Source organism: Siphateles boraxobius, unplaced genomic scaffold (genome assembly GCF_051911475.1).
Source record: "Siphateles boraxobius isolate OS27281-9 unplaced genomic scaffold, OSU_SipBor_1 229, whole genome shotgun sequence".
In the NCBI taxonomy this organism is placed as follows: Eukaryota; Metazoa; Chordata; class Actinopteri; order Cypriniformes; family Leuciscidae; genus Siphateles; species Siphateles boraxobius.
In genome coordinates, this window is record NW_027508843.1 from 12,700 (window position 1) to 37,500 (window position 24,801).

The window sequence follows — 24,801 nt, forward strand, 5'->3', positions numbered from 1 at the left end:
ACAGTATTATTAATCCCTCATAACATTTGAAAATATTTTCATAAGCCTAATAGCAGTTAAGTGTCTCTAGAATCCGTGATGTCTGTTTTGTTGTGAATTCGGGGGCAGTTTACAGCACTGCTCAAGTTTGTACTATAATATTTGTTTCCACAGACTTCCTTAAACTGAATTTACTCTGAGAACAATCACATGAAGCACGAAAGGAAGTTTCTTCTCTATTGCGCCGCATATCGAGTGAGTGAAACCATCGAGTGAACGCTTCTCGAACAAGAACACGTGTGGGCGGGGCTTGACTGTGTCTGTGGGGAACTGATTGGATAGTGGTGGTTTGGTATTGGTGGATCTCAGGTGAGTGACAGGTTGCCCCCCCCCCCATGCATATTATTTTGATTCAAGATAACGTCACATATTAATTTAAACAATAATGTGTAAAAATATAAACATACTACATTATGTAGGCCTACTACTATATACAATACAGTAAAATAGGATATAGTTTCTTGTGCACATCATAAATTATATATTTTTTAATATATTTTAGATTGTAAACCGCTTAAGGTTTTCTGCTGTGGGCTATATTAATATCAATAACTAGCAGTTGAACACAGCAGAAGAGGAGAGAGAGAGAGAGAGAGAGAGAGAGAGAGAGAGAGAGGTAGTAAACACACTGAGGTCTGCTCGCCCCACCCGCTGAAGAACACACACAATCAGGAAGTGCGAGAGGATCATCCGCCGAAACACACACACACACGTTCCTGAAACTCAACTACACACCAGACGACCTTTTATTTTATTTTGCGCCGATGTGGATTTTTTGATGAATTGCTGAGGCGAGCAGCCGAAACCTGAATCTACTGATATCAAGAGGACGCGCTAGGGGAAACAAGTACGTGTGTGTGTGTGTGTTCGTCAAATCACGACATGTTATTTACAGCCGTCGCCTTTGCTCGAAATAAGCTCTATCTGTGTTCCGTATGTTTACTTCTGTCACGAGTCACGACTGAACTGGTTTATTGTGTAACCTGTGATGGTTTGCACCTTTGCAACTCTTCTTCTTCTGCCAGGTGTGATGATGATGATGATGCCTCTGTTTCTCAGTGTTCAGTTCAGTGGTTCATTCCCGTGAAAAGTGAGTGTTTGTGTAGCCAGAGATTTATGGCACAAATATTTAGTCGATGTCACAGTTTCTTTCATTTGCATAAACTAAGCTCAAGCGCGTGCCCGTCGAGCAGATGTGCGCAGGTGCAGTCGTGCTGAATGTGATATTTTGAGTTATTACTGTGTGGACTGTAGAACAAATACAGATTACTAACAGGAAGGCATGCTTTCCCCCGTCGAGTGAGGTGTTTTCATGTTTCAGAACTTAAATAGACTCAGAATCGCAGAATGCTGGAGACACTAGTTTAAGGTTTCGTGTGAAGCGACTGTGAACGGCGGGTTTCCGCGGGTTGGTTCTTGTTCAGATGGAAACTGGTGTGGGCGAAGTGTTGGGAAACTACATGCGGGCGGTGTCTCGACTCGGTCGTGCTGAGGGTACGTGTGTGTCTGTATCTGTGCCTCACCTGCCGACGGAGAGCCGAGTCCAGAAGAGTCGATTCCTAGACTCGACTCCTGCACAGGAATCGACTCTCATGCTGTCGCAGAAAACAGCAGATACACTCGTTCAACTTGCATGTAGCTTAGCTTACTTCACAAATAAATAGATAAAATAACAACAGCCAATCAGATCATACCTTTGTGCCAGCTTTTTGGTATCATCAAAGTTTTATTAAAATGAATATTGTATTAATATTTTCCATTGTTCATAATCATTAAACTAATCGTAATCTTAAACACACTAGTACGTGTACATTATTGTATACATCAAGGTATTATTTTAGCGTCTTGAACTCACCTGTTCAACAAACAGCTTTTATAAGAGATGACAGCGCTTATCGCCCTCATCCTCTTTAAAATTAGATATTGGCAACAACTAGGAAACGATGATGATGCTCATCATTTCTAGACATCTAAAGTCTCTAAACTGGACTAGTTTTTTCTGTAATTTAAATCGTGTCAGTGAAACTGAGGGCAGGCCTGTAGTATTCTTGTTCCCAACGCTGTTTTGAAATGGAGTCGAATCGACTCCTACGGTGAGAGTCAGGAATCGGAGTCGACTCCGGAATCGAGCAGCTCTATTTTAGTGAAATATCGCCCTCCTCTGTCGGTGATCCGTAACACACTCACCCGATCAAAAACCGTGAAACGACTAGAACAGAAAAAAAGACCAGAATTACACACACACACACACACACACACACACACACACACACACACACACACACACACACACACACACACACACACACACACACACACACACACACACACACACACACTACACTATGTTTTAAACATATCAATAAACAATATATTTATTTATTCCAGCCAACACTATGTTTCAAATTTCTTTAAAAACAAGACTTAGTCACAGTATTTATCTGCTTATCGAATTTAAGATTATTATCAAGCCAGACACCTAAGTTTCTGAAACATGTGGTACTATAAGGTGACAAAGATGCAAGTTCAAAATCATGTACATAGTGCTCATTTGAACCAAACACAATAAGTTCAGTTTTACTCTCATTAAGTTTACCTCATTAACTCATGAAGTTTGTTGCAAGTTAGTGTTTTAATTCTTCCAAGCAGTCCATAATAGGCTTTAAGGCCTGCTTGTTATCCCGCTTCATAGGGATATAAATTTGGGTGTCATCTGCGTACAAATGGAAAGAGACCCCATACTTGTTGAAAATAGACCCTAGTGGAAGCATATAAAGGGAAAACAATACAGGACCAAGAACTGAACCCTGGGGAACACCAGAATTTAAGGATATTTCAGAAGATGAATGGTGTCCAATATTGACAACATACCTCCTGTCAGAGAGATATGACCGAAACCACTGTAATACTGTGACACGGAGTCCAACACATGTTTCAAGATGTGATAATAGAATATCATGGTTGATTAGATCAAAGAGGTCTAACAGAAGAACTGAGGTCTAACAGAACCAGAGCCATAGACTGCCCGGAGTCAGTAGTTAACATGATATCATTTAAAACTCTTAAAAGAGCTGACTCGGTACTGTGACAGGATTTAAAACCAGATTGAAATATTTCATTAATAGAATTTAAAGTCAGATAAGACTGAAGTTGATTTAAAACAATTTCTCTAGAATTTTTGAGAGAAAAGGTAAATTTGAAATAGGACGAAAGTTTGCCAGCAATGTGGAGTCCAAACATGTTTTTTTTAGATGAGGCCGCACTGTGGCAAGTTTGAAATCGAAAGGTACAATCCCGGTACGGAGACATTTGTTAATTACAGACAACAATTCAAAGCCAACAGTCTCAATAACTTGAAAACGCGATGGAATGACATCGTTGGGGCACATAGTGGGTTTCAAACGAGAAATAGTCTCCAATAGAGTATTCAAGTTAACAGGCTCAAAGACAGACCAAGTGGAAGAGGAGAATGGAACATCAGACAGTTTATACGCCGAAATAAGCATTGTAGATGTAATTTTGGAGATCTTTTCATTAAAATATGTTGCAAAGTCCTCACATAGAGACACAGATGCTTCGGGAAAAGGATTAACATTTGGATGGAGAACAGACTCGATAGTGGAGAGTAGAATATTTGGCTTATGGCTATTCCGCAAAATTAATTCTGAAAGGTATTTACTCTTTCAAACTATCAAAACATTTAAACTTTAATAAAGGACATATCAATTTAAGTCACTTATAATTAAAGAGTGCAAACAAGTGAAATAATAAACCACACAGTATTTTGGAAAAAACTGTAAATATGTGGCTAAAAATAGTACAAAAATACAGACGTCACATGGGGGAAAATACTCTGACATTTGAAGTGTTTATATATCATCTAAAACTGCTACAGAAGATGCCTGTGCATATATATATATATATATATATATGAATGTATAAACAGCAAAGACATTGTATTGTAAATATTTAATTAATGGCATTAAATGATTATACTGTGAATGATACAGTACTGCTACTGATGTCTGTATTAAATAGAGCAAATGAGTAATTATAGCCATTCAGCATTAATTAGCCATAATCTTTTAATATTTAATAAGCTTTAACTTGTGTGAATTAATTAATTAACCACTTCATTCTCTCGACAGTATTGACCAACCACTGAATCATTTCCTTTGAGATGTTTCTCTTTCAAAACCACTGATGATGCATCATTAATAACATTAGCGTGGAGTAAACCTCATCATTAATAACATTAGAGTGGAGTAAACCTCATCATTAATAACATTATAGTGGAGTAAACCCCATCATTAATAACATTAAAGTGGAGTAAACCTCATCATTAATAACATTAGCGTGGAGTAAACCTCATCATTAATAACATTAGCGTGGAGTAAACCCCATCATTAATAACATTATAGTGGAGTAAACCTCATCATTAATAACATTAGAGTGGAGTAAACCTCATCATTAATAACATTAGAGTGGAGTAAACCTCATCATTAATAACATTAGCGTGGAGTAAACCTCATCATTAATAACATTATAGTGGAGTAAACCTCATCATTAATAACATTAGCGTGGAGTAAACCTCATCATTAATAACATTAGAGTGGAGTAAACCTCATCATTAATAACATTAGAGTGGAGTAAACCTCATCATTAATAACATTAGCGTGGAGTAAACCTCATCATTAATAACATTATAGTGGAGTAAACCTCATCATTAATAACATTAGCGTGGAGTAAACCTCATCATTAATAACATTAGAGTGGAGTATACCCCATCATTAATAACATTAGAGTGGAGTAAACCTCATCATTAATAACATTAGTGTGGAGTAAACCTCATCATTAATAACATTATAGTGGAGTAAACCTCATCATTAATAACATTAGCGTGGAGTAAACCTCATCATTAATAACATTAGCGTGGAGTAAACCTCATCATTAATAACATTATAGTGGAGTAAACCTCATCATTAATAACATTATAGTGGAGTAAACCTCATCATTAATAACATTATAGTGGAGTAAACCTCATCATTAATAACATTATAGTGGAGTAAACCCCATCATTAATAACATTAGTGTGGAGTAAACCTCATCATTAATAACATTAGCGTGGAGTAAACCTCATCATTAATAACATTAGCGTGGAGTAAACCTCATCATTAATAACATTATAGTGGAGTAAACCTCATCATTAATAACATTATAGTGGAGTAAACCTCATCATTAATAACATTATAGTGGAGTAAACCTCATCATTAATAACATTAGAGTGGAGTAAACCTCATCATTAATAACATTAGTGTGGAGTAAACCTCATCATTAATAACATTAGCGTGGAGTAAACCTCATCATTAATAACATTAGCGTGGAGTAAACCCCATCATTAATAACATTAGTGTGGAGTAAACCTCATCATTAATAACATTATAGTGGAGTAAACCTCATCATTAATAACATTAGAGTGGAGTAAACCTCATCATTAATAACATTATAGTGGAGTAAACCTCATCATTAATAACATTAGAGTGGAGTAAACCTCATCATTAATAACATTATAGTGGAGTAAACCTCATCATTAATAACATTATAGTGGAGTAAACCTCATCATTAATAACATTATAGTGGAGTAAACCTCATCATTAATAACATTATAGTGGAGTAAACCTCATCCTTAATAACATTAGTGTGGAGTAAACCTCATCATTAATAACATTAGAGTGGAGTAAACCTCATCATTAATAACATTAGAGTGGAGTAAACCTCATCATTAATAACATTAGAGTGGAGTAAACCTCATCATTAATAACATTATAGTGGAGTAAACCTCATCATTAATAACATTATAGTGGAGTAAACCTCATCATTAATAACATTATAGTGGAGTAAACCTCATCCTTAATAACATTAGTGTGGAGTAAACCTCATCATTAATAACATTAGAGTGGAGTAAACCTCATCATTAATAACATTAGAGTGGAGTAAACCTCATCATTAATAACATTAGAGTGGAGTAAACCTCATCATTAATAACATTATAGTGGAGTAAACCTCATCATTAATAACATTATAGTGGAGTAAACCTCATCATTAATAACATTATAGTGGAGTAAACCTCATCATTAATAACATTATAGTGGAGTAAACCTCATCATTAATAACATTATAGTGGAGTAAACCTCATCCTTAATAACATTAGTGTGGAGTAAACCTCATCATTAATAACATTATAGTGGAGTAAACCTCATCATTAATAACATTATAGTGGAGTAAACCTCATCATTAATAACATTATAGTGGAGTAAACCTCATCATTAATAACATTATAGTGGAGTAAACCTCATCATTAATAACATTAGCGTGGAGTAAACCTCATCATTAATAACATTAGCGTGGAGTAAACCTCATCATTAATAACATTATAGTGGAGTAAACCCCATCATTAATAACATTAGTGTGGAGTAAACCTCATCATTAATAACATTAGCGTGGAGTAAACCTCATCATTAATAACATTAGCGTGGAGTAAACCTCATCATTAATAACATTATAGTGGAGTAAACCTCATCATTAATAACATTATAGTGGAGTAAACCTCATCATTAATAACATTATAGTGGAGTAAACCTCATCATTAATAACATTAGAGTGGAGTAAACCTCATCATTAATAACATTAGTGTGGAGTAAACCTCATCATTAATAACATTAGCGTGGAGTAAACCTCATCATTAATAACATTAGCGTGGAGTAAACCCCATCATTAATAACATTAGTGTGGAGTAAACCTCATCATTAATAACATTATAGTGGAGTAAACCTCATCATTAATAACATTAGAGTGGAGTAAACCTCATCATTAATAACATTATAGTGGAGTAAACCTCATCATTAATAACATTAGAGTGGAGTAAACCTCATCATTAATAACATTATAGTGGAGTAAACCTCATCATTAATAACATTATAGTGGAGTAAACCTCATCATTAATAACATTAGAGTGGAGTAAACCTCATCATTAATAACATTAGAGTGGAGTAAACCTCATCATTAATAACATTATAGTGGAGTAAACCTCATCATTAATAACATTATAGTGGAGTAAACCTCATCATTAATAACATTATAGTGGAGTAAACCTCATCCTTAATAACATTAGTGTGGAGTAAACCTCATCATTAATAACATTAGAGTGGAGTAAACCTCATCATTAATAACATTAGAGTGGAGTAAACCTCATCATTAATAACATTAGAGTGGAGTAAACCTCATCATTAATAACATTATAGTGGAGTAAACCTCATCATTAATAACATTATAGTGGAGTAAACCTCATCATTAATAACATTATAGTGGAGTAAACCTCATCATTAATAACATTATAGTGGAGTAAACCTCATCATTAATAACATTATAGTGGAGTAAACCTCATCCTTAATAACATTAGTGTGGAGTAAACCTCATCATTAATAACATTATAGTGGAGTAAACCTCATCATTAATAACATTATAGTGGAGTAAACCTCATCATTAATAACATTATAGTGGAGTAAACCTCATCATTAATAACATTATAGTGGAGTAAACCTCATCATTAATAACATTAGCGTGGAGTAAACCTCATCATTAATAACATTAGCGTGGAGTAAACCTCATCATTAATAACATTATAGTGGAGTAAACCCCATCATTAATAACATTAGTGTGGAGTAAACCTCATCATTAATAACATTAGCGTGGAGTAAACCTCATCATTAATAACATTAGCGTGGAGTAAACCTCATCATTAATAACATTATAGTGGAGTAAACCTCATCATTAATAACATTATAGTGGAGTAAACCTCATCATTAATAACATTATAGTGGAGTAAACCTCATCATTAATAACATTAGAGTGGAGTAAACCTCATCATTAATAACATTAGTGTGGAGTAAACCTCATCATTAATAACATTAGCGTGGAGTAAACCTCATCATTAATAACATTAGCGTGGAGTAAACCCCATCATTAATAACATTAGTGTGGAGTAAACCTCATCATTAATAACATTATAGTGGAGTAAACCTCATCATTAATAACATTAGAGTGGAGTAAACCTCATCATTAATAACATTATAGTGGAGTAAACCTCATCATTAATAACATTAGAGTGGAGTAAACCTCATCATTAATAACATTATAGTGGAGTAAACCTCATCATTAATAACATTATAGTGGAGTAAACCTCATCATTAATAACATTAGCGTGGAGTAAACCTCATCATTAATAACATTATAGTGGAGTAAACCTCATCATTAATAACATTATAGTGGAGTAAACCCCATCATTAATAACATTAGTGTGGAGTAAACCTCATCATTAATAACATTATAGTGGAGTAAACCTCATCCTTAATAACATTAGTGTGGAGTAAACCTCATCATTAATAACATTAGAGTGGAGTAAACCTCATCATTAATAACATTAGAGTGGAGTAAACCTCATCATTAATAACATTAGAGTGGAGTAAACCTCATCATTAATAACATTATAGTGGAGTAAACCTCATCATTAATAACATTATAGTGGAGTAAACCTCATCATTAATAACATTATAGTGGAGTAAACCTCATCCTTAATAACATTAGTGTGGAGTAAACCTCATCATTAATAACATTAGAGTGGAGTAAACCTCATCATTAATAACATTAGAGTGGAGTAAACCTCATCATTAATAACATTAGAGTGGAGTAAACCTCATCATTAATAACATTATAGTGGAGTAAACCTCATCATTAATAACATTATAGTGGAGTAAACCTCATCATTAATAACATTATAGTGGAGTAAACCTCATCATTAATAACATTATAGTGGAGTAAACCTCATCATTAATAACATTATAGTGGAGTAAACCTCATCCTTAATAACATTAGTGTGGAGTAAACCTCATCATTAATAACATTATAGTGGAGTAAACCTCATCATTAATAACATTATAGTGGAGTAAACCTCATCATTAATAACATTATAGTGGAGTAAACCTCATCATTAATAACATTATAGTGGAGTAAACCTCATCATTAATAACATTAGCGTGGAGTAAACCTCATCATTAATAACATTAGCGTGGAGTAAACCTCATCATTAATAACATTATAGTGGAGTAAACCCCATCATTAATAACATTAGTGTGGAGTAAACCTCATCATTAATAACATTAGCGTGGAGTAAACCTCATCATTAATAACATTAGCGTGGAGTAAACCTCATCATTAATAACATTATAGTGGAGTAAACCTCATCATTAATAACATTATAGTGGAGTAAACCTCATCATTAATAACATTATAGTGGAGTAAACCTCATCATTAATAACATTAGAGTGGAGTAAACCTCATCATTAATAACATTAGTGTGGAGTAAACCTCATCATTAATAACATTAGCGTGGAGTAAACCTCATCATTAATAACATTAGCGTGGAGTAAACCCCATCATTAATAACATTAGTGTGGAGTAAACCTCATCATTAATAACATTATAGTGGAGTAAACCTCATCATTAATAACATTAGAGTGGAGTAAACCTCATCATTAATAACATTATAGTGGAGTAAACCTCATCATTAATAACATTAGAGTGGAGTAAACCTCATCATTAATAACATTATAGTGGAGTAAACCTCATCATTAATAACATTATAGTGGAGTAAACCTCATCATTAATAACATTATAGTGGAGTAAACCTCATCATTAATAACATTATAGTGGAGTAAACCTCATCCTTAATAACATTAGTGTGGAGTAAACCTCATCATTAATAACATTAGAGTGGAGTAAACCTCATCATTAATAACATTAGAGTGGAGTAAACCTCATCATTAATAACATTAGAGTGGAGTAAACCTCATCATTAATAACATTATAGTGGAGTAAACCTCATCATTAATAACATTATAGTGGAGTAAACCTCATCATTAATAACATTATAGTGGAGTAAACCTCATCCTTAATAACATTAGTGTGGAGTAAACCTCATCATTAATAACATTAGAGTGGAGTAAACCTCATCATTAATAACATTAGAGTGGAGTAAACCTCATCATTAATAACATTAGAGTGGAGTAAACCTCATCATTAATAACATTATAGTGGAGTAAACCTCATCATTAATAACATTATAGTGGAGTAAACCTCATCATTAATAACATTATAGTGGAGTAAACCTCATCATTAATAACATTATAGTGGAGTAAACCTCATCATTAATAACATTATAGTGGAGTAAACCTCATCCTTAATAACATTAGTGTGGAGTAAACCTCATCATTAATAACATTATAGTGGAGTAAACCTCATCATTAATAACATTATAGTGGAGTAAACCTCATCATTAATAACATTATAGTGGAGTAAACCTCATCATTAATAACATTATAGTGGAGTAAACCTCATCATTAATAACATTAGCGTGGAGTAAACCTCATCATTAATAACATTATAGTGGAGTAAACCTCATCATTAATAACATTATAGTGGAGTAAACCTCATCATTAATAACATTAGCGTGGAGTAAACCTCATCATTAATAACATTATAGTGGAGTAAACCTCATCATTAATAACATTAGAGTGGAGTAAACCTCATCATTAATAACATTAGAGTGGAGTAAACCTCATCATTAATAACATTATAGTGGAGTAAACCTCATCATTAATAACATTATAGTGGAGTAAACCTCATCATTAATAACATTATAGTGGAGTAAACCCCATCATTAATAACATTAGTGTGGAGTAAACCTCATCATTAATAACATTATAGTGGAGTAAACCCCATCATTAATAACATTAGCGTGGAGTAAACCTCATCATTAATAACATTATAGTGGAGTAAACCTCATCATTAATAACATTAGCGTGGAGTAAACCTCATCATTAATAACATTAGAGTGGAGTAAACCTCATCATTAATAACATTAGAGTGGAGTAAACCTCATCATTAATAACATTAGCGTGGAGTAAACCTCATCATTAATAACATTATAGTGGAGTAAACCTCATCATTAATAACATTAGCGTGGAGTAAACCTCATCATTAATAACATTAGAGTGGAGTATACCCCATCATTAATAACATTAGAGTGGAGTAAACCTCATCATTAATAACATTAGTGTGGAGTAAACCTCATCATTAATAACATTATAGTGGAGTAAACCTCATCATTAATAACATTAGCGTGGAGTAAACCTCATCATTAATAACATTAGCGTGGAGTAAACCTCATCATTAATAACATTATAGTGGAGTAAACCTCATCATTAATAACATTATAGTGGAGTAAACCTCATCATTAATAACATTATAGTGGAGTAAACCTCATCATTAATAACATTATAGTGGAGTAAACCCCATCATTAATAACATTAGTGTGGAGTAAACCTCATCATTAATAACATTAGCGTGGAGTAAACCTCATCATTAATAACATTAGCGTGGAGTAAACCTCATCATTAATAACATTATAGTGGAGTAAACCTCATCATTAATAACATTATAGTGGAGTAAACCTCATCATTAATAACATTATAGTGGAGTAAACCTCATCATTAATAACATTAGAGTGGAGTAAACCTCATCATTAATAACATTAGTGTGGAGTAAACCTCATCATTAATAACATTAGCGTGGAGTAAACCTCATCATTAATAACATTAGCGTGGAGTAAACCCCATCATTAATAACATTAGTGTGGAGTAAACCTCATCATTAATAACATTATAGTGGAGTAAACCTCATCATTAATAACATTAGAGTGGAGTAAACCTCATCATTAATAACATTATAGTGGAGTAAACCTCATCATTAATAACATTAGAGTGGAGTAAACCTCATCATTAATAACATTATAGTGGAGTAAACCTCATCATTAATAACATTATAGTGGAGTAAACCTCATCATTAATAACATTATAGTGGAGTAAACCTCATCATTAATAACATTATAGTGGAGTAAACCTCATCCTTAATAACATTAGTGTGGAGTAAACCTCATCATTAATAACATTAGAGTGGAGTAAACCTCATCATTAATAACATTAGAGTGGAGTAAACCTCATCATTAATAACATTAGAGTGGAGTAAACCTCATCATTAATAACATTAGAGTGGAGTAAACCCCATCATTAATAACATTAGCGTGGAGTAAACCTCATCATTAATAACATTATAGTGGAGTAAACCTCATCATTAATAACATTAGCGTGGAGTAAACCTCATCATTAATAACATTAGAGTGGAGTAAACCTCATCATTAATAACATTAGAGTGGAGTAAACCTCATCATTAATAACATTATAGTGGAGTAAACCTCATCCTTAATAACATTAGTGTGGAGTAAACCTCATCATTAATAACATTATAGTGGAGTAAACCTCATCATTAATAACATTATAGTGGAGTAAACCTCATCATTAATAACATTATAGTGGAGTAAACCTCATCATTAATAACATTATAGTGGAGTAAACCTCATCATTAATAACATTAGCGTGGAGTAAACCTCATCATTAATAACATTATAGTGGAGTAAACCTCATCATTAATAACATTATAGTGGAGTAAACCTCATCATTAATAACATTAGAGTGGAGTAAACCTCATCATTAATAACATTATAGTGGAGTAAACCTCATCATTAATAACATTAGCGTGGAGTAAACCTCATCATTAATAACATTATAGTGGAGTAAACCTCATCATTAATAACATTATAGTGGAGTAAACCTCATCATTAATAACATTAGCGTGGAGTAAACCTCATCATTAATAACATTATAGTGGAGTAAACCTCATCATTAATAACATTAGAGTGGAGTAAACCTCATCATTAATAACATTAGAGTGGAGTAAACCTCATCATTAATAACATTATAGTGGAGTAAACCTCATCATTAATAACATTATAGTGGAGTAAACCTCATCATTAATAACATTATAGTGGAGTAAACCCCATCATTAATAACATTAGTGTGGAGTAAACCTCATCATTAATAACATTATAGTGGAGTAAACCCCATCATTAATAACATTAGCGTGGAGTAAACCTCATCATTAATAACATTATAGTGGAGTAAACCTCATCATTAATAACATTAGCGTGGAGTAAACCTCATCATTAATAACATTAGAGTGGAGTAAACCTCATCATTAATAACATTAGAGTGGAGTAAACCTCATCATTAATAACATTAGCGTGGAGTAAACCTCATCATTAATAACATTATAGTGGAGTAAACCTCATCCTTAATAACATTAGCGTGGAGTAAACCTCATCATTAATAACATTAGAGTGGAGTATACCCCATCATTAATAACATTAGAGTGGAGTAAACCTCATCATTAATAACATTAGTGTGGAGTAAACCTCATCATTAATAACATTATAGTGGAGTAAACCTCATCATTAATAACATTAGCGTGGAGTAAACCTCATCATTAATAACATTAGCGTGGAGTAAACCTCATCATTAATAACATTATAGTGGAGTAAACCTCATCATTAATAACATTATAGTGGAGTAAACCTCATCATTAATAACATTATAGTGGAGTAAACCTCATCATTAATAACATTATAGTGGAGTAAACCCCATCATTAATAACATTAGCGTGGAGTAAACCTCATCATTAATAACATTAGCGTGGAGTAAACCTCATCATTAATAACATTAGCGTGGAGTAAACCTCATCATTAATAACATTATAGTGGAGTAAACCTCATCATTAATAACATTATAGTGGAGTAAACCTCATCATTAATAACATTATAGTGGAGTAAACCTCATCATTAATAACATTAGAGTGGAGTAAACCTCATCATTAATAACATTAGTGTGGAGTAAACCTCATCATTAATAACATTAGCGTGGAGTAAACCTCATCATTAATAACATTAGCGTGGAGTAAACCCCATCATTAATAACATTAGTGTGGAGTAAACCTCATCATTAATAACATTATAGTGGAGTAAACCTCATCATTAATAACATTAGAGTGGAGTAAACCTCATCATTAATAACATTATAGTGGAGTAAACCTCATCATTAATAACATTAGAGTGGAGTAAACCTCATCATTAATAACATTATAGTGGAGTAAACCTCATCATTAATAACATTATAGTGGAGTAAACCTCATCATTAATAACATTATAGTGGAGTAAACCTCATCATTAATAACATTATAGTGGAGTAAACCTCATCCTTAATAACATTAGTGTGGAGTAAACCTCATCATTAATAACATTAGAGTGGAGTAAACCTCATCATTAATAACATTAGAGTGGAGTAAACCTCATCATTAATAACATTAGAGTGGAGTAAACCTCATCATTAATAACATTAGAGTGGAGTAAGCCTCATCATTAATAACATTATAGTGGAGTAAACCTCATCATTAATAACATTATAGTGGAGTAAACCTCATCATTAATAACATTATAGTGGAGTAAACCTCATCATTAATAACATTATAGTGGAGTAAACCTCATCCTTAATAACATTAGTGTGGAGTAAACCTCATCATTAATAACATTATAGTGGAGTAAACCTCATCATTAATAACATTATAGTGGAGTAAACCTCATCATTAATAACATTATAGTGGAGTAAACCTCATCATTAATAACATTATAGTGGAGTAAACCTCATCATTAATAACATTAGCGTGGAGTAAACCTCATCATTAATAACATTATAGTGGAGTAAACCTCATCATTAATAACATTAGCGTGGAGTAAACCTCATCATTAATAACATTATAGTGGAGTAAACCTCATCATTAATAACATTAGAGTGGAGTAAACCTCATCATTAATAACATTAGAGTGGAGTAAACCTCATCATTAATAACATTATAGTGGAGTAAACCTCATCATTAATAACATTATAGTGGAGTAAACCTCATCATTAATAACATTATAGTGGAGTAAACCCCATCATTAATAACATTAGTGTGGAGTAAACCTCATCATTAATAACATTATAGTGGAGTAAACCCCATCATTAATAACATTAGTGTGGAGTAAACCTCATCATTAATAACATTAGAGTGGAGTAAACCTCATCATTAATAACATTATAGTGGAGTAAACCTCATCATTAATAACATTAGCGTGGAGTAAACCCCATCATTAATAACATTAGAGTGGAGTAAACCTCATCATTAATAACATTAGTGTGGAGTAAACCTCATCATTAATAACATTAGCGTGGAGTAAACCCCATCATTAATAACATTAGAGTGGAGTAAACCTCATCATTAATAACATTAGTGTGGAGTAAACCTCATCATTAATAACATTAGTGTGGAGTAAACCTCATCATTAATAACATTATAGTGGAGTAAACCCCATCATTAATAACATTAGTGTGGAGTAAACCTCATCATTAATAACATTATAGTGGAGTAAACCTCATCATTAATAACATTATAGTGGAGTAAACCTCATCATTAATAACATTATAGTGGAGTAAACCCCATCATTAATAACATTAGTGTGGAGTAAACCTCATCATTAATAATATTATAGTGGAGTAAACCCCATCATTAATAACATTAGTGTGGAGTAAACCTCATCATTAATAACATTAGAGTGGAGTAAACCTCATCATTAATAACATTATAGTGGAGTAAACCTCATCATTAATAACATTAGCGTGGAGTAAACCCCATCATTAATAACATTAGAGTGGAGTAAACCTCATCATTAATAACATTAGTGTGGAGTAAACCTCATCATTAATAACATTAGCGTGGAGTAAACCCCATCATTAATAACATTAGAGTGGAGTAAACCTCATCATTAATAACATTAGTGTGGAGTAAACCTCATCATTAATAACATTATAGTGGAGTAAACCTCATCATTAATAACATTAGAGTGGAGTAAACCTCATCATTAATAACATTAGTGTGGAGTAAACCTCATCATTAATAACATTAGAGTGGAGTAAACCCCATCATTAATAACATTAGCGTGGAGTAAACCTCATCATTAATAACATTAGAGTGGAGTAAACCCCATCATTAATAACATTAGCGTGGAGTAAACCTCATCATTAATAACATTAGCGTGGAGTAAACCCCATCATTAATAACATTAGTGTGGAGTAAACCCCATCATTAATAACATTAGCGTGGAGTAAACCTCATCATTAATAACATTAGTGTGGAGTAAACCCCATCATTAATAACATTAGTGTGGAGTAAACCTCATCATTAATAACATTAGAGTGGAGTAAACCTCATCATTAGCGTGGAGTAAACCCCATCATTAATAACATTAGCGTTGAGTAAACCCCATCATTAATAACATTAGTGTGGAGTAAACCCCATCATTAATAACATTAGAGTGGAGTAAACCTCATCATTAATAACATTAGAGTGGAGTAAACCTCATCATTAATAACATTAGCGTGGAGTAAACATCATCATTAATAACATTAGCGTGGAGTAAACCCCATCATTAATAACATTAGCGTGGAGTAAACCCCATCATTAATAACATTAGTGTGGAGTAAACCCCATCATTAATAACATTAGAGTGGAGTAAACCTCATCATTAATAACATTAGAGTGGAGTAAACCCCATCATTAATAACATTAGCGTGGAGTAAACCTCATCATTAATAACATTAGTGTGGAGTAAACCCCATCATTAATAACATTAGTGTGGAGTAAACCTCATCATTAATAACATTAGAGTGGAGTAAACCTCATCATTAATGACATTTAGCGTGGAGTAAACCCCATCATTAATAACATTAGCGTGGAGTAAACCTCATCATTAATAACATTAGCGTGGAGTAAACCCCATCATTAATAACATTAGCGTGGAGTAAACCCCATCATTAATAACATTAGCGTGGAGTAAACCCCATCATTAATAACATTAGAGTGGAGTAAACCCCATCATTAATAACATTAGAGTGGAGTAAACCCCATCATTAATAACATTAGAGTGGAGTAAACCCCATCATTAATAACAGAGTTGAGTAAACCTCATCATTAATAACATTAGCGTGGAGTAAACCCCATCATTAATAACATTAGCGTGGAGTAAACCTCATCATTAATAACATTATAGTGGAGTAAACCTCATCATTAATAACATTAGAGTGGAGTAAACCTCATCATTAATAACATTAGCGTGGAGTAAACCTCATCATTAATAACATTAGCGTGGAGTAAACCCCATCATTAATAACATTAGAGTGGAGTAAACCTCATCATTAATGACATTAGCGTGGAGTAAACCTCATCATTAATGACATTAGCGTGGAGTAAACATCATCATTAATGACATTAGCGTGGAGTAAACATTATCATTAATAACATTAGAGTGGAGTAAACCTCATCATTAATAACATTATAGTGGAGTAAACCTCATCATTAATAACATTATAGTGGAGTAAACCTCATCATTAATAACATTATAGTGGAGTAAACCTCATCATTAATAACATTATAGTGGAGTAAACCTCATCATTAATAACATTAGCGTGGAGTAAACCTCATCATTAATAACATTATAGTGGAGTAAACATCATCATTAATAACATTATAGTGGAGTAAACCTCATCATTAATAACATTAGAGTGGAGTAAACCTCATCATTAATAACATTAGCGTGGTGTAAACCTCATCATTAATAACATTAGCGTGGAGTAAACCCCATCATTAATAACATTAGCGTGGAGTAAACCTCATCATTAATAACATTAGCGTGGAGTAAACATCTTCATTAATAACATTATAGTGGAGTAAACCTCATCATTAATAACATTATAGTGGAGTAAACATCATCATTAATAACATTATAGTGGAGTAAACCTCATCATTAATAACATTATAGTGGAGTAAACATCATCATTAATAACATTATAGTGGAGTAAACCTCATCATTAATAACATTAGCGTGGTGTAAACCTCATCATTAATAACATTAGCGTGGTGTAAACCTCATCATTAATAACATTAGCGTGGTGTAAACCTCATCATTAATAACATTAGCGTGGAGTAAACCCCATCATTAATAACATTAGCGTGGAGTAAACATCATCATTAATAACATTAGCGTGGAGTAAACCTCATCATTAATAACATTAGCGTGGAATAAACGCCATCATTAATAACATTAGCGTGGAGTAAACCCCATCATTAATAACATTAGCCTGGAGTAAACCTCATCATTAATAACATTAGCGTGGTGTAAACCTCATCATTATTAACATTAGCGTGGTGTAAACCTCATCATTAATAACATTAGCGTGGTGTAAACCTCATCATTAATAACATTAGCGTGGAGTAAACCCCATCATTAATAACATTAGCGTGGAGTAAACATCATCATTAATAACATTAGCGTGGAGTAAACCTCATCATTAATAACATTAGCGTGGAATAAACGCCATCATTAATAACATTAGCGTGGAGTAAACCCCATCATTAATAACATTAGCCTGGAGTAAACCCCATCATTAATAACATTAGCGTGGAGTAAACCTCATCATTAATAACATTATAGTGGAGTAAACCCCATCATTAATAACATTAGAGTGGAGTAAACCTCATCATTAATAACATTAGCGTGGAGTAAACCTCATCATTAATAACATTAGTGTGGAGTAAACCTCATCATTAATAACATTAGCGTGGAGTAAACCTCATCATTAATAACATTAGTGTGGAGTAAACCCCATCATTAATAACATTAGCGTGGAGTAAACCTCATCATTAATAACATTAGTGTGACTAATAACATTAGTGTGGAGTAAACCCCATCATTGATAATAACATTAGTGTGACTAATAACATTAGTGTGGAGTAAACCCCATCATTAATCACATTAGCGTGGAGTAAACCCCATCATTAATAACATTAGCGTGGAGTAAACCTCATCATTAATAACATTAGTGTGGAGTAAACCCCATCATTAATAACATTAGCGTGGAGTAAACCTCATCATTAATAACATTATTGTGACTAATAACATTAGTGTGGAGTAAACCCCATCATTGATAATAACATTAGTGTGACTAATAACATTAGTGTGGAGTAAACCTCATCATTGATAATAACATTAGTGTGACTAATAACATTAGTGTGGAGTAAACCCCATCATTAATTACATTAGCGTGGAGTAAACCCCATCATTAATAACATTAGCGTAGAGTAAACCTCATCATTAATAACATTAGTGTGGAGTAAACCTCATCATTAATAACATTAGTGTGGAGTAAACCTCATCATTAATAACATTAGCGTGGAGTAAACCCCATCATTAATAACATTAGCCTGGAGTAAACCCCATCATTAATAACATTAGCATGGAGTAAACCCCATCATTAATAACATTAGTGTGGAGTAAACCCCATCATTAATAACATTAGCGTGGAGTAAACCCCATCATTAATAACATTAGCGTGGAGTAAACCTCATCATTAATAACATTAGAGTGGAGTAAACCTCATCATTGATAACATGAGTGTGGAGTAAACCCCATCATTAATAACATTAGCGTGGAGTAAACCCCATCATTTATAACATTAGCGTGGAGTAAACCCCATCATTAATAACATTAGCGTGGAGTAAACCTCATCATTAATAACATTTGCGTGGAGTAAACCCCATCATTAATAACATTATAGTGGAGTAAACATCATCATTAATAACATGAGTGTGGAGTAAACCCCATCATTAATAACATTAGCGTGGAGTAAACCTCATCATTAATAACATTAGCGTGGAGTAAACATCATCATTAATAACATTAGCGTGGAGTAAACCCCATCATTAATAACATTAGTGTGGAGTAAACCCCATCATTAATAACATTATAGTGGAGTAAACATCATCATTAATAACATGAGTGTGGAGTAAACCCCATCATTAATAACATTAGCGTGGAGTAAACCCCATCATTAATAACATTAGCGTGGAGTAAACCCCATCATTTATAACATTAGCATGGAGTAAACCCCATCATTAATAACATTAGCGTGGAGTAAACCCCATCATTAATAACATTTGCGTGGAGTAAACATCATCATTAATAACATTAGCGTGGAGTAAACCCCATCATTAATAACATTAGCGTGGAGTAAACCCCATCATTAATAACATTAGCGTGGAGTAAACGTCATCATTAATAACATTTGCGTGGAGTAAACATCATCATTAATAACATTAGCCTGGAGTAAACCCCATCATTAATAACATTAGCGTGGAGTAAACCCCATCATTAATAACATTAGTGTGGAGTAAACCCCATCATTAATAACATTAGCGTGGAGTAAACCCCATCATTAATAACATTAGCGTGGAGTAAACCTCATCATTAATAACATTAGCGTGGAGTAAACCTCATCATTAATAACATTTGCGTGGAGTAAACATCATCATTAATAACATTAGCGTGGAGTAAACCCCATCATTAATAACATTAGTGTGGAGTAAACCCCATCATTAATAACATTTGCGTGGAGTAAACATCATCATTAATAACATGAGTGTGGAGTAAACCCCATCATTAATAACATTAGCGTGGAGTAAACCCCATCATTTATAACATTAGCGTGGAGTAAACCCCATCATTAATAACATTAGCGTGGAGTAAACCCCATCATTAATAACATTTGCGTGGAGTAAACATCATCATTAATAACATTAGCGTGGAGTAAACCTCATCATTAATAACATTAGCGTGGAGTAAACCCCATCATTAATAACATTAGCGTGGAGTAAACCTCATCATTAATAACATTTGCGTGGAGTAAACATCATCATTAATAACATTAGCCTGGAGTAAACCCCATCATTAATAACATTAGCGTGGAGTAAACCCCATCATTAATAACATTAGTGTGGAGTAAACCCCATCATTAATAACATTAGCGTGGAGTAAACCCCATCATTAATAACATTAGCGTGGAGTAAACCTCATCATTAATAACATTAGAGTGGGAGTAAACCTCATCATTGATAACATGAGTGTGGAGTAAACCCCATCATTAATAACATTAGCGTGGAGTAAACCCCATCATTTATAACATTAGCGTGGAGTAAACCCCATCATTAATAACATTAGCGTGGAGTAAACCTCATCATTAATAACATTTGCGTGGAGTAAACATCATCATTAATATCATTAGCGTGGAGTAAACCCCATCATTAATAACATTATAGTGGAGTAAACCTCATCATTAATAACATTAGCGTGGAGTAAACATCATCATTAATAACATTATAGTGGAGTAAACATCATCATTAATAACATTATAGTGGAGTAAACCTCATCATTAATAACATTATAGTGGAGTAAACCTCATCATTAATAACATTAGCGTGGAGTAAACCTCATCATTAATAACATTATAGTGGAGTAAACCTCATCATTAATAACATTATAGTGGAGTAAACATCATCATTAATAACATTATAGTGGAGTAAACATCATCATTAATAACATTATAGTGGAGTAAACCTCATCATTAATAACATTATAGTGGAGTAAACCCCATCATTAATAACATTAGCGTGGAGTAAACCTCATCATTAATAACATTAGCGTGGAGTAAACCTCATCATTAATAACATTAGCGTGGAGTAAACCTCATCATTAATAACATTAGCGTGGAGTAAACCCCATCATTAATAACATTAGCGTGGAGTAAACCTCATCATTAATAACATTAGCGTGGAGTAAACCTCATCATTAATAACATTATAGTGGAGTAAACCCCATCATTAATAACATTAGCGTGGAGTAAACCTCATCATTAATAACATTAGCGTGGAGTAAACCCCATCATTAATAACATTAGCGTGGAGTAAACATCATCATTAATAACATTAGCGTGGAGTAAACCCCATCATTAATAACATTATTGTGGAGTAAACCCCATCATTAATAACATTATTGTGGAGTAAACCCCATCATTAATAACATTAGCGTGGAGTAAACATCATCATTAATAACATTAGCGTGGAGTAAACGCCATCATTAATAACATTAGCGTGGAGTAAACGCCATCATTAATAACATTAGCGTGGAGTAAACGCCATCATTAATAACATTAGCGTGGAGTAAACCTCATCATTAATAACATTAGAGTGGAGTAAACCCCATCATTAATAACATTAGCGTGGAGTAAACCTCATCATTAATAACATTAGTGTGGAGTAAACCTCATCATTAATAACATTAGCGTGGAGTAAACCCCATCATTAATAACATTAGCGTGGAGTAAACCCCATCATTAATAACATTAGCGTGGAGTAAACCCCATCATTAATAACATTAGCTTGGAGTAAACCTCATCATTAATAACATTAGTGTGGAGTAAACCTCATCATTAATAACATTAGCGTGGAGTAAACCTCATCATTAATAACATTAGTGTGGAGTAAACCCCATCATTAATAACATTAGTGTGGAGTAAACCCCATCATTAATAACATTAGCGTGGAGTAAACCCCATCATTTATAACATTAGCGTGGAGTAAACCCCATCATTAATAACATTAGCGTGGAGTAAACCTCATCATTAATAACATTAGCGTGGAGTAAACATCATCATTAATAACATTAGCGTGGAGTAAACCCCATCATTAATAACATTAGCTTGGAGTAAACCTCATCATTTTTAACATTAGCGTGGAGTAAACCTCATCATTAATAACATTAGCGTGGAGTAAACCTCATCATTAATAACATTAGCGTGGAGTAAACCTCATCATTAATAACATTAGCGTGGAGTAAACCTCATCATTAATAACATTAGCGTGGAGTAAACCCCATTCCTCCACATTCCTCGTGTGTGTGTGTGTCATGCTTCTACATGCTTTGACTCGCTCTTCTTATCCTGGGAATCCTCGCCTCTCCTACTCTAATCTTCATCTTCATCTCAGTATTTCACTCTTCATGCTCTGATCATGGTTTATACTGTATAGAGTTTGCTGAAGTGATCTCAGTGTGTATCAGTACTACTTTATGAACATTTGCAGCATGTTTTTAACATTTATATTGGTAACTAGGTAACACTTTCTTTTACAGTGTCCTTGTTACATATGTTACATGTACTTACTATAGTAATAACAGTAAATTCTGCATAATTGCATGCAACTAACCCTAAACCAAACCCTAACCCTATAGTAAGTACATGCTTAATAAATCGCCTATTACTCAGTTACATTGTACTTACTCAAATTAGTGCTGAGTAATATTAATTAAGCATGTACTTACTATAGAGTTACGGTTAGGGTTTGGTTTAGGGTTAGTTACTTGTGATTATGCAACATTTACTGTTATTACTATAGTACGTCATCTTAAAATAAGGTGTAACAAAAAACGGACACTTTTTCAATAGTCCTCTTTACACATTCTAGTGACTGTAAGTAACTTTGATACGCAGCGTGTTCATGATCTACAGCAGCTTTACTGAATACAGTATAATATTACTACAGGATTTAGGAGGAAAACACTCGTCAAAAACCAACATTTACACACCGCATCGTTCAGACGCCATCCTTACTCTCTAGCTCAACGGTCACAGAACGCAGAGCAGGGCATTGTGGGATATCAAAGTCAAGTCTCCTTCATTTATACAGCGCTTTAACAATATGGACTGTTTCAAAGCAGCTTTACAGTGATAATAGGAGATTACAGTAACAGAGATTGTTTTGGCTTTACAGCAGATCTAGAATAAAGTTATTGTCCAGATAAAGTTAGTTTTGATCGATTCACTTCCGTTGCAAAGATCATTAGTTATTATAGGGTAACTAAACCCCTCGTCAGAGCCTGACTCCACCCACTGGCAATATTTGAAAAATGCTGAAAAAGTGGGCGGAGCCCAGCGGAGGGGGCGTGCAGCTGAGAGCCCAGCGGAGGGGGGCGTTCACCTGAGGGCCCAGCGGAGGGGGGAGTGCACCTGAGAGACCAGCGGAGGGGGGCGTGTACCTGAGAGCCCAGCGGAGGGGGGCGTGCACCTGAGAGCCCAGCGGAGGGGGGCGTGCACCTGAGAGCCCAGCGGAGGGGGGCGTGCACCTGAGGGCCCAGCGGAGGGGGGCGTGCACCTGAGAGCCCAGCGGAGGGGGGCGTGCACCTGAGAGCCCAGCGGAGGGGGGGTGTGCTCCTGAGAGCCCAGCGGAGGGGGGCGTGCACCTGAGAGCCCAGCGGAGGGGGGGTGTGCACCTGAGAGCCCAGCGGAGGGGGGCGTGCACCTGAGAGCCCAGCGGAGGGGGGCGTGCACCTGAGGGCCCAGCGGAGGGGGGCGTGCACCTGAGAGCCCAGCGGAGGGGGGCGTGCACCTGAGGGCCCAGCGGAGGGGGGGCGTGCACCTGAGAGCCCAGCGGAGGGGGGGTGTGCACCTGAGAGCCCAGCGGAGGGGGGCGTGCACCTGAGAGCCCAGCGGAGGGGGGCGTGCACCTGAGGGCCCAGCGGAGGGGGGCGTGCACCTGAGAGCCCAGCGGAGGGGGGCGTGCACCTGAGGGCCCAGCGGAGGGGGGGCGTGCACCTGAGAGCCCAGCGGAGGGGGGGTGTGCACCTGAGAGCCCAGCGGAGGGGGGCGTGCACCTGAGAGCCCAGCGGAGGGGGGGCGTGCACCTGAGAGCCCAGCGGAGGGGGGCGTTCACCTGAGGGCCCAGCGGAGGGGGGAGTGCACCTGAGAGCCCAGCGGAGGGGGGGCGTGCACCTGAGAGCCC

General features: G+C 34.7%; 1 protein-coding gene across 1 annotated transcript in view; it reads left to right on the forward strand.

Annotated features, from left to right (window-relative positions):
• The first annotated feature begins 646 nt into the window (after positions 1-646).
• LOC143747575 (myelin basic protein-like) overlaps positions 647-24,801 on the forward strand; it is a 44,901-nt gene continuing 20,746 nt past the window's right edge. Inside the window, exon 1 of the mRNA XM_077240407.1 lies at positions 647-886. The gene's annotated coding sequence lies outside the window, so the exon portion shown is untranslated. The remainder of the gene's footprint in view (positions 887-24,801) is intronic.